The sequence below is a fragment of the Malurus melanocephalus genome, unplaced genomic scaffold, assembly GCF_030028575.1.
Source record: "Malurus melanocephalus ecotype Western Australia unplaced genomic scaffold, MMel_1.1 scaffold_511, whole genome shotgun sequence".
Classification (NCBI taxonomy): Eukaryota; Metazoa; Chordata; class Aves; order Passeriformes; family Maluridae; genus Malurus; species Malurus melanocephalus.
Window position 1 is genome coordinate 400,822 of NW_026623743.1, and position 11,205 is coordinate 412,026.

Consider the following 11,205-nt stretch of genomic DNA (forward strand, 5'->3'; position numbering starts at 1 on the left):
CCCCGCGAACGAGCCCTGCCTTCGGGATTTGGGCGCCTAATTCCTGCTAAATTCCCTGGGAAAGGGGAAACCCGATCCTCTGAGTCAGCTCGGGTTGTTGGGTGATTGGAATGGCCACCCGGTTAATTACGAGCGGGAGCGTTTGTCACCTCCAGAGCCCTCTGGGACAGCAGTTAACGGGGCGTGGTGAGGGCTGGATCCCCTGACTCGGGGAACTGGGGATTTAGGGGACAATTTGGCCACTCCAATTTGGCCACTCCAAATTGTGAGACAGCAGCAAGGTTTGGAGGTGCTGCCTGCCTTAGGCTCCGAGCCTGCACAGCCCCCGCACAGGGAAATGCACACAATAACTCCTGACGATCCTGAGGCAGCGCGGGCTGATCCAGGGCGGCCGCAGGGAGAGCAGGATCAGCCGGTGGGGCTGGAAAGCGGCTCTGGCTCAGCCACCCCTCACCTGCACGTCCTGACCTGTGGGGACACGTCCCTGCCTCTCACCCCTACTCGGTGCCAGCAGGGTCTGGTTTAGTGCCAGTCCTGYTCCCTGGGAAGGTGCGGGTGAATTTTGGGCGCTGCTGCCGGTGGGATGGGCACGGATAAGAGGCCGTGCGTGGGGCGCTCTGGCTTGGGCACTCTCAGTTGGAGCATCGCATGAATTTTGAGGAGATTCTCGGGTGCCCCGTGCTCCCATGCCCCRGGCTGTGCCACCTCCCGGGCCTGGCGTGGCTGTTGGCTCTGGCAGGGAGCGGGATGCTCCGGGGCCGCAGCCATCGCCGCGCGGCTGCACAATGGCCTTTTGTTTGCGGGGCTGCCCCGGGAACATCCCGCCATCCCAGTTTCCCAGTAACATGAAACCTCCTCGGGGCTGCCTGCCGGAGCACAAMGCCTGGGGCTGCTGCGGGGGGCAGCCCTGGCCCCGTTCCCGGCTCCCCCCACACTTCGGCACATGTGCTGGGGCTCAGGTGGGTGGCGAGAGGCTGCCAGCCCAGCCGGGGTCCCGCACKGCAGGGACAAGGTGGCAGGAATCAGGGAAGCGCCAGGAATGGAGCCATGCGCTGTCCCCGTGCCCACAGAGCAGAATCTCTGTGCGAGGATGCGGCTGCCCCATGGTGGGGGTGGTGGCAACTTCCTCGCCTCTGGTGTAACCAGGAATGTGCCAGGGGGTGAGAAAATACCCGCAGGAGCCCCTTCCCCCCTGCCCCGGCCTGGGGGCGCCGGCGGAGGGGGGAGGGAGGGGACGGGCCGGGGAGGAGCCGCTGCAAATCATTAACGGGGACGCGGCGGAGGGGAATGCGAAGGGTCATTAATCGAGGGCTCGCTGGCGGGCTCTCAGTGGGGTCTGGCTGAATGATATTTTTTTAATCAAGGTATTTTATTGCACGTCGGATCTGAACAGGGCAGTGGAGGAACTGGTGGCTGCCGGCAGCATCCCAGGAAGGGTGAGGGGATGCACTGCAAGGCGCTTGTCCTGGAGGACACGCGGTGCAAGGGCCARGGGATGTTTTTCCTGCTTTTCCCAGCCTTTCCCAGCTCCTCCATCCCCTGGAATCCCCGCAGATTCCGTGTGATAGGGAAGGAGCCCCCCACTCCCTGGCCAGCTGCGAGTTCACTGTGGCAAAGGGGACGCACCAGCGAGGCTGCTCCTTATCGGGGCTCCAAGAAAACACTTTTCCCAGCCAAATTCCTTGACACTTTCCCCTTTACTCAGCTCCGGTTGGAAAAGCATCGAGGACAGAGGGACTTCCCTCGGTCCCGGTGACTCAGGTGGTGGTCACCGAGCTGACTCAGCCGCTGGCACAGTCCCGGCTCCGGAGGCACAGGGGGCCCGGGGTGACACAGAGGCAGGGGAGTGGGAATGGGAACGGGAACGGGAGGCGATGCCAGAGGTGACGGGACGGGGAACGGGGCCAAGCTGGCTGCTGGTGTAAGGGAGGGAGCGGGACCCGGAGCAGCCCTGATCATGTCCCCTCCACGGCCTGTGGGTTTGACCAAGGGGCTTTGGGAGGAAATGGGTCAGAGTGGGCAGAGGGTCACTTTATGGCSAGTGAATGACCCGAGGCAACAGGGCAGGGCGGGATGGAGCGTCCTGGGATGGAACCGGCAGGTTTTCCTGCGGGGAACGTTCTCCCACGCAGCCAGAATCACAGAATTACGGAATTATTTCGGTTGGAAAAGCCAACGCCGCGGTTTCCTGCTGCCACCTAACGGGGAGAGGCTCTGGCTGTGGAGCGGGRTGGAGGCGGGGGGGCTCCGCATGCTCCCCCCGCCCGTCCCGGGGTGAGTCCAGCATCCTTTATCGGGGCCAGGACGGTGCTGGGGGCAAAATGGGGCCGGGCAGGGCTGAGGCGCGTTCCCCTCTCTCCCCCTGGGGTTTTGTTTGGTCCCCTGGGGAGGGACGGACGCGGGGTGCCGGTGACCCGGCTCCAGGGCTGAGAGCCCTCCACAGGGGSACCTCCGGACCTCGGGGACAGCGGCTTTGTCCCTAGCAGGGGACCCCAGGCACGGGGCGTGTCCCTGCCCTGCGAAAGCGTCCCTTTGGTTCTCCCGTTCCCGGGGSAATGTGACATCCAGCCCGGCCGGGGGATTAGGGCCGGCTATAACGGGCCGGGCGCTCGCCGGTCGTTCCCGGCTCCGGTTACTCGGTGCCCGGCTCGGGCTCATCTTTCAAATGGCAGCGGAAGGCTGGCAGGGGGCCTGAGGGGGCACCGAGGGGGTCAGGGGCTGCGAGGGGGGGTCCACAAGGCTGGAAAACACCACGGGGCTGAGCACCCCAGCCCTCCGCGCCCCCAAACCCGCGGTGACGGGGCAGGCTATGGTTGTCCCCACGGCCCCTGCCCACGGTGACGGGGCAGGCTGTGGTTGTCCCCACGACCCCTGCCCACGGTGATGGGGCAAGCTGTGGTTGTCCCCAAGACCCCTGCCCCACGAGGAGGGTCCCGCAGGGCTCCTGSCACCTTCACCGCGGGGGCAGGGTGTTCCTCACGTGCTGCCGTGCCCTGGTACCCCCCACCCATCATGAGAGCAGCCGGGTGGGAGTTTGCCAGGCTGTCACCCACCTTCCCAGCCGGCTCCGGGCCCGGGGAACGGCTCCCTTGGCAACTGCCCGTCCGTAGGTAGCAGCGGAGCCGCACGCGTGGCTCCCCTCGAGGGGAGCGTCACGACACGGCGGGCGCGGGCTGGGGGGCGGCTCCCCGTGACTCGGAGCTGGGGGAGGACAGCGCTGTTCCCGTTCCTGACGAGCGGTCCCAGAGTCCCTGYGGGGCGGGAGAGAACACCCCCGAACGAGCCCACCCCGGCACCCACGTGTCACCCTTAAATAGAAGGATGCGGCTGCTTGGAGGGTCCCTACTGCTCAGCACCTGTGGGGAGAGGTGTGGGGTGCATCGGTGTGGAGGTGTGGAGCAGGGATCTTCCCTGGAGAATTTAGGGAAGGGCCCTGGGGGGTTCTGGAGGATCTAACCTGCGTTTCACCTGCTGAAATTGGTGATGGGARGCCGATGAAGGGGAGCTGCTGGCTCAGGCTGTGCCCCTCCTCTRCACGGTGGCGGGAGGGGACAGTCCCCACCGCATCCATGTGTGTGTGTGTTTAGGACACTGATTGCTCCAGACACCTTTCCTCCATCCCCCCGGGCCGGGTCCGTTCCGCTGCACGGCTGCAGTGAGGGCGGCTTCCACGGGAAGGCACTGCTGGCCTTTGCTGGAGATGCTGAGCCCGGCTTTGGGACCCAAGCGCTGGCGCAGGAGCGCGGGCTGGGGTCTGCGGCAGCCGGRGGTCCCCGGGGCTAGCAGCTCCCGCGGGAGGTGACCCCGGCCCCGCTGGCTCTGGGTCCCGGCTGCACAGGCTGCTCCAGATTGTGTTTCAGCCCCATCACTACCCCGTGCTGAGTCCCCCTCCTCCCAGACAACATCCCTCACTGCTGGGGTCCTCTCTGCCCCCCGGACCCGCAGCSCCCTCCCCTCCTTCCCCACCGCTGGCCCCCCTGGAGCTGAGCGATGCATCCACTTCCACCTCCCCCCTGTCCCAGGGGATGGGGATTTGCTGGACTGGGCTGTAACCATTGCACAGAGAACCTCTGGAACCCTTCGCCTGGGGCTCAGGGAGCTGAGGGAGAGAGGAAAAAAAACAAGAAAAGTAATTATAATAATAAAGGTTTTGAATACTGTGCAGTGAAACGGGGCCGGAGCCTCTGCTGAGCTCTGCAAAAGCAGCGAAATAGGAAGGAGCTCTGAATGAATTGACCAGCATCCAAACTGGGAGCAGAGAAGACCTGGGGGGAACTGGGGGGACTGGGAGGGTTTGGGGGGCGGCTGCTGATGTGGGATGGGTTTGTGTGAGTGTGAGGGGCTGTGGATGTGACTGGGATAAATCTGGGTGGGTTCCAGGGCGATGCTGGGGGAGCTGCTCCCTCCTGGGGCGACTTTACCATCACAAAGATGCAGCCACGAGGACCGGGAATCCCTTGGGATGCTGCTGCACGGCACAGGACCCTTCCTCCCTCTCCCCAAACCCTTTTGTGACTCTTCAAAAGCCACTTTTTTTGCATGGGGAGGGGTCACACCGACTCCCCTCCCCGCACAGCCCCTCACTGCGGCACCCGATCAATGCCCAACATAATTACTCCTGCAAAGGCAAATCYGTGCTGGCCTCGGCTGCTTGGTTGCACTCCAAGGAAGACAGTGTTTCCTTGCAAGGATGAGGCCATGAATATTTTATGTCCGAGGAGGATATTTCTTTCAGGAGGTTGTTGCATGAATTATGGAAAAGTTGGGAGGAGAAGACGGGTGCTGCTCGCTGGGGTCGGCTCCGAGCTGGCACCGTGGGGCTTTACCTCGGGTTCCTTTCCCTGGGTGCTGGGCAGGGTCTGCCCCGAGCCCCCCACGGCAGCAGCGATCAGGGGGTGCTGGAGGAGCCTCTGGTGCAAATCCATCCCAGTTTGGGGCAGTTTGTGTTCTCTGGCAGAGCAGGTTTGTGCGCGCAGAGTGGATGGGGCAGTTTCGGCACAGGGTTGGGCACGGGTTGGGCTCTCAGCTGCCAGTCTGGAGGTGTGTGAGGGGGTACAGCGGCTTCCCTGAGCACTTGGAGGAGGGAAGCAAGGAATGGAGGCTTTCCCTACTTTTCCCCATCTCCTTAAGGCTGGATGGGTGTTTGAGATGCTGGTGCTTGGCGCTGGGCCCATCCCGCGGCTTTCCGGTGCCACTCCCTCCCCAGAGCYGCTGCTGCTGCTCTCCCGTCCCTYCTGCCCTGTCCCCTGCCCACATCCTCCACCCCAGGKGCTGCTGCCACCCTGCTCCAGCACGGCTGGCTGGGAAAAATGAGGGGGTTGGTTTCCACACCATCCCTGGCTTCCACATTAGTTAACGTGTAAAGATTTTCCTCTAATTGTCCTGTGGGTGCAGAGGGAGTGTGTGCTGCCTGGCCGTCACAGTTAATTTTAACACCGAATGTTCTCTCCTTCCTTATTCTCTCTTTTTTTTTCTTTCTTTTTTTTTTTTTAAGTTTTAAAGAAAACATTTCCAGCTGCTCATGATCCCCGTGGGAGGAAAACCCCCCGCTCCTGCACCCAAATGGAAACACAGACAGAGCTCTCTGTGCCTCTTTCTTTTCCCTGTGCTGGGTTTGGGGGACACGGGGACATCTCAGGCATTGAATACAAAACTGGGGGGAGAACAGGAAAGTTGGTTGGGGGGAGGGGCCCCGGTGCCTCTGAGGGTGCTGCTTTTGGGGGCAGCTYCTGCTCTCTCTGAAGCATCAGCACAAAAAGCTGCTGATGGTGCACGGCGAGGGATTTCCAGGAGAACATTGTGCCTCAGCTTTTCATRTTTCTGTATTGTTTAAACCCCAAATCCGGAGTAATCGCTGCCCAAAATAACCTCAGGCCACTCAGTCCCTGGGCCTGAGCCCTCTCCTCCTCTTCTAGAAAGCAGCAGCTCCTGACTGGTATGGCCCCAGTTCACCAGTTGCACTGAGTGGATCAAACTGGAGGACACATCCAGGAGCAGCCCTCGTGTTTCCCTGTGAGCAGCACCGTGGGGTGAGGGCTGGGCTCCAAAAATCCCAAACCCTCTGCTCCAGCAGCTGCAGGAGGGAGGCAGGACACAGCCCAGAGCAAGGAGCTGACAAAACTCCAGTTTTTTGGAGATGCTGGAATGCGCTCATGGTCAGTCCAGGGGAAAACAACGGCTTCTTTACTGGGGTATGAGTCCATCAGTGTCCTGAGCTGTGCCGGACTCTGCTCTGCTGCTGGGGGCGATGAGGGTGCCATAGGGGGTGTCCCCGTGTCCCYATGTCCCCGTGTCCCCCTGCCCTGCCCTGGCTGTCTCCTCGCTGGCTCTCTCGCCATTAGGTGGAAGTGTTGTAGAGGAGAAGAGCGATGGTGCTGCCTGACTCCGGGCTCCACGGGTGCCAACAGCCAGGCACGGGTCCTTTGTCCTCCTGTCACAGCAGCAGCGAGATACAGAGAGGAATTTTTAGTCTGGATGCACCCGGGAGAGCGGAACAAACCCCGGGAAGAGGTTTGGCAAGAGAGAGGCATTGCCTGAAAGCAGCAGCTCCCCAGTGGGATCCATCCCCTCCGTGCTGCCGAGGAGGAAAAGCTCCCAAACCCAGGGAATGTCCCCCTTGGTGGCCTCTGAGAGGCGGGGCCGGCTCCTTGGTCCCAGCTGGGGTTTCTCTGGGGTTTCATCCTCAGCTGAGGGGTGTGGGTTTCTAGTAGGACCTTGGGCTGTGGGAAAGCTGCTGGTGGGATCCTGGCAGCCCCCAAAGAAGGTTGAAGGGTAGCCAGGGGGGCTGGCACAACCACAGGAGCCTTCCTCACGAGGAGGAGGAGGAGGAGTTGCTATCACTGCCAGCCCGCAGCCGAATCATCCCTCGTTCATTGCTAATTCCTCCCCGCATGCCCGGATGGGCTTTTTTTTTTTTTTTTTTTTTTTTTTTTTTTTCTTCTTCTTTCCCCGCATGTCTTTAAAATGCAACTTTTCCCATCAAGAGCTGTTAGTCATGAGGCGTATAATGAGTTTTATATATATTTAAGTGGTCTGACATTCGGCATCCCATTATCCCCTCTCCTCGAGAGAGGCACGGACCCGATGTGTGAATGTCAAGCCCATGCGAGCACAGGCAGTGCCGTTCCTGCTCTCGAAAGATCCAACATCTCTTACCCACGTTCATGTGCTGGGGGTGTGTGGGAGTCTCTTTCTTCTGGAAAGAAATCCAAGGCCAGGTTTTTTTTTTTTTACTTTCTTTCTCCTTGGCCTATAATTTCGGTGTTTTTGGAGGGACCGAGCTGAATTGTTCTGTTGGTTTAGTTTTGCGGTTTTATTTTGCGGTTTTGCTTATCTGTCTGGTAACTGCCCAACGCGGGGTGAGCTGASGGCTCTTTGCAAGCAGCTCATGCAATTCCTGCTGGAAAATATCTGTGGGGGCTGAGCCAGGGTCACCCCGCTCATTCCCAGCCTGGAACACCCTGCCAACTTCCACAGAGACTTTTCCCATCCCCGTCCTCTCGCTACAGCTCGTCCCTGCCTGACGTCAGTGAAAATCTCCCCTTTGCGGCAAAATCCCAGAAGAGCAGCACAAAAGTGCCATTGTGGCTTTTCTTTCCTCCTTTTGCTCCTCAAATCCTTCTTCTGCTCTTTTCTTTTCTTCCAACCTGTCCTTTTATTCCTTCCTGAGCCAGCAGCAGTGGCAGGACCCGTGTCCCTGTGCTGCTGCTCCTCCACATTTCTCCCTCAGACAATTGGGACACCGGAAAAAAACATCCCCAGCCACCCCCCACCCCTTACCCTGCAAACTTATTTTTCTTTAAACACACATGAAAAATAGCTCTTGCCGGGYCTCCTGCTTTTTAATTGTGTAGATATTACAGCTAATTACAGTTCTATTAATATTTCACTTTGAATTAAAGATTTATTTTCCGCACCCTGCTATCCAGGAGGGAATTAAACCCACACCCAGGACAATTGCAGGCGCTGGCGATGCAGCCCCCAAATGAAAAGGACCGGGTGTGATTCCTGAACCTCCATCTCTTTGACAGGAGTGACCCATGAGGAGGAAGGAGGAGGTGGTGGCTCGGCCATAAATTATTCAAAGCCCTTTTGCAGAGCAGAGCCGGAAAGTCCAGTCCATAAGATGCGGTTTCAAGTTTTCCTATATTAAAAAAAAAAAAAGAAAATTGCAAGCAGTTGTGTCTCCTGGATGGCGCTCGGTGGCCTCAGCAGTGGACACGGTGACCTTCCCAGCTGGCCGGGGGCCAGGGCAGCGGGAGCAGGGATTCTGTGAGGCCAGAGTTGTGCCTGCCCAGGGGACAGCCATGGGGTGAGGGCACCCAGAGCTGCCTGCACGGATCCTCTGAGCTCTGGATTTCAGGGAAAGGCTGCTGGGAGCCCTGGAGATGCTGGAGCACCCTGGATGAACACAAGAACAGAGTGGGAACCGGCTCAGGATGAACCCCCAGCCCTGCCCCCGGGATGGGAGAGGCAGCGACTYGCTCAGTTCCTCTGGCTCGGTGCCTGCCGAGGGGATATCGATCCTGGCGGACATCTCCGTGTCCATTTGCTGATGGCATTGAACCCTCCTGGAAGATTTGACCAGCTCTGACCCAGGAGCTGAGCAGAAGCCCCCACAGCGACCTTTGTGGGGTTTGCAGAGCCTCTCTTGGGGTTACCCCTCGCATGGGCTGCACCCCTGGACTCAGCAGGGTGTTTCCCATCCCTCCCACCACCCTCTCAGCCGCCCACGTGGTGGCCTTTCCGTTGTGCCGGGGGAAGCATCGGCCTCAGCTGGATTTCCAAATGTTAATTGGCTTTTGACGTTCCCGACGGTGACACGAGCGCTGCGATGGTATTTTGGGTTCTGGCTGAYGGCTGGCACAGGGGTGTGAGGAGGGGAGACGTGCAGTCCGTGAGGCTCCGAGAGGAGAGGGGAGGCACTGCCAGCTCAGCCATGATGGGAAGAGAATCCTGCAATCCCTGCGATTCAGGCTCCCGAGGCTTTGGGGGGGTTGGATTGTGATTTTCATTGGATTGTGATTTTCATTGGATTGTGATTTTCAATCAGAGCCAGGGCAGCACTGAGGCACTCCTGAACTGAGGTGGTGCTTCAGCTGAAATTTTCCATAATTTATGCCAAACCCCTTTCCCCAGTTTTTGGGGGGTTGGATTGTGATTTTCAATTGGATTTTCATTGGATTGTGATTTTTCAACCGGAGCCAGGGCAGCACTGAGGCACCCCTGAACGAGCCAGCTATTGGAGCAGCTCAGGCAGTGCTTCAGCTGAAATTCTCCATCATTTATCCCAAACCTTCTCCCAGTTTTGGGGGGTTGGATTGTGATTTTCATTGGATTGTGRTTTTCATTGGATTGTGATTTTCAATCRGAGCCARGGCAGCACTGAAGAACTCCTGAATGAGGCGGCTGCTGGAACGGCTCAGGCCATGTTTTGGCCTAAATTCTCCATCAATTATCCCAGACCTCTTCCCCCAGCTTTGGAGGGGTTGGATTGTGATTTTCAATCGGATTTTCATTGGATTGTGATTTTCAATCAGAGCCAGGGCAGCACTGAGGCACCCCTGAATAAGGTGGCTGCTGGAGCGGCTCAGGCAGCACTTTGGCCAAAATTCTCCATCATTTACCTCAAACACCTTCCCCCAGGGATTCTTTGGCACCTGGGCAGAGCAGAGCAGGGTGGCCTGGTGTCCTCATGGYCGGGTGCTGTGACACCCCAGGCTGTGAGCAGAACACCCTTGTTTCTCCTTGAAGGCAAACACGTGTCTTAGAAATCCCTCAGAGCTGAGGGCTTCACCCGACTCAGAGCAGGAATCTTGACCTTAGGGTGCCTCTAAAAGCTACTTTTGGCAAGGGATTTGAGCCTGGCTTATCCTGTGTTTTCTGGAGTCCCCTCAGCCCTGGCTTGGGGCAGCCAGGGGGTCCTGTCCTCCCAGGGGCTCGGTTTTTGTGTCCCCTCCCTGTCCACCACAGCGCAGATTTCCTTTTGCTGCGATTCCCGGTGTCAGCGCTGCCATGGCCGAGGATGCTCACAGGGGTGGGGGCTCTGTGGGGCTGTGCCCCCCGGGCTGCTCTCCCCTGCCCCTCTGGAGCACAGTAACAACAGCCACTCGCTGTGAATGGAATCACTGCATCAGCCTGGTCRCTCTGCAGGCTCTGGGCAGCATCCCGTGAGCACTGGGATCCGCGGGAATGCTGCACGTATTCCATGGCTGGAGGGTGCCTGGGCAGCTTTTTGGGAGATGYGYCTCACTGGAGAGCCCAAAACTCTTYGACAGGCCCAGSCCRGGGYGTTGTGCTGGAGTCGGGCAATCCCGAGTGCTTCTGGAAACACCTCTCCAGCCTCCTGTCCAGGATTTGGGTGATTTGCCCATTTCCAGGGGCAACCAGCCCACCCGAGTCCTGGCTGACCCTCAGCAGGGCTGGAATTTCGCCGTTAGGGAAGATGAGGCTGGAATTGTGCGTTTATGGTCCGTGCTTGGTTYTTTGGTGTCGGGAGGGGCACAGAGCCCTCCCCGCAGCCAGCCCCCGCTTTGAGTGCGCGGATGGGTCCCCCCAGGAGGGGCTGGGAGCTCTGGCAGCCCCTCATACCCGCAGGTGAGCGCCGGGGTGTGCCCTAATCGCTCCGGTGACCGAGCAATCACCGCCGTGTCATTACCGTGATGGATCGCGGCAGTTAATGTGTCAATGGCCATTACCGGGGGGTTGTGTTTTCTCTGGATTAATGAATCGACACAGCACCACGGGCTCCTCGGAGCCGCGGGGCCTGGCGAGGGGGGGTTGGTGGGGAAAGCGGGCGATGCGGGAGCCGAGCTCCGCGGGGCGGGGGGTTGGCATCGTTTCGTGGGAGGGAGAAGAGAAGGGCAACGGCTTGGGGTGGCGAGCATCCTTCCGTGTCGCTGCTTGCGGGGGCTGCTCCCACCTGGGAAAGGGAATTTGAGGGTGGCTGTCACTGCAGGGAGCCGGAGACCCTCGGCAGCCTGGCGGGGGGACCYTTCCGCCAGGAGCCGGGGGGCCGCCGGGGCGGGGGTCCCCGAGCTGCGCTAGTGCTTTAAGAGGCTGGCAAAGCCGGCGGCGGGCTTCCCAGCTCCTCTTCATGCAAAACTTCCCCGGCCCCGGCTCTCCTCCTCCTCCTCTTCCCCCTCCTCCTCCCCCTTCTCCACCTCTTCCTCCTCCTCCTCCTCCTCCTCGCCGCGGCTGCGGTGC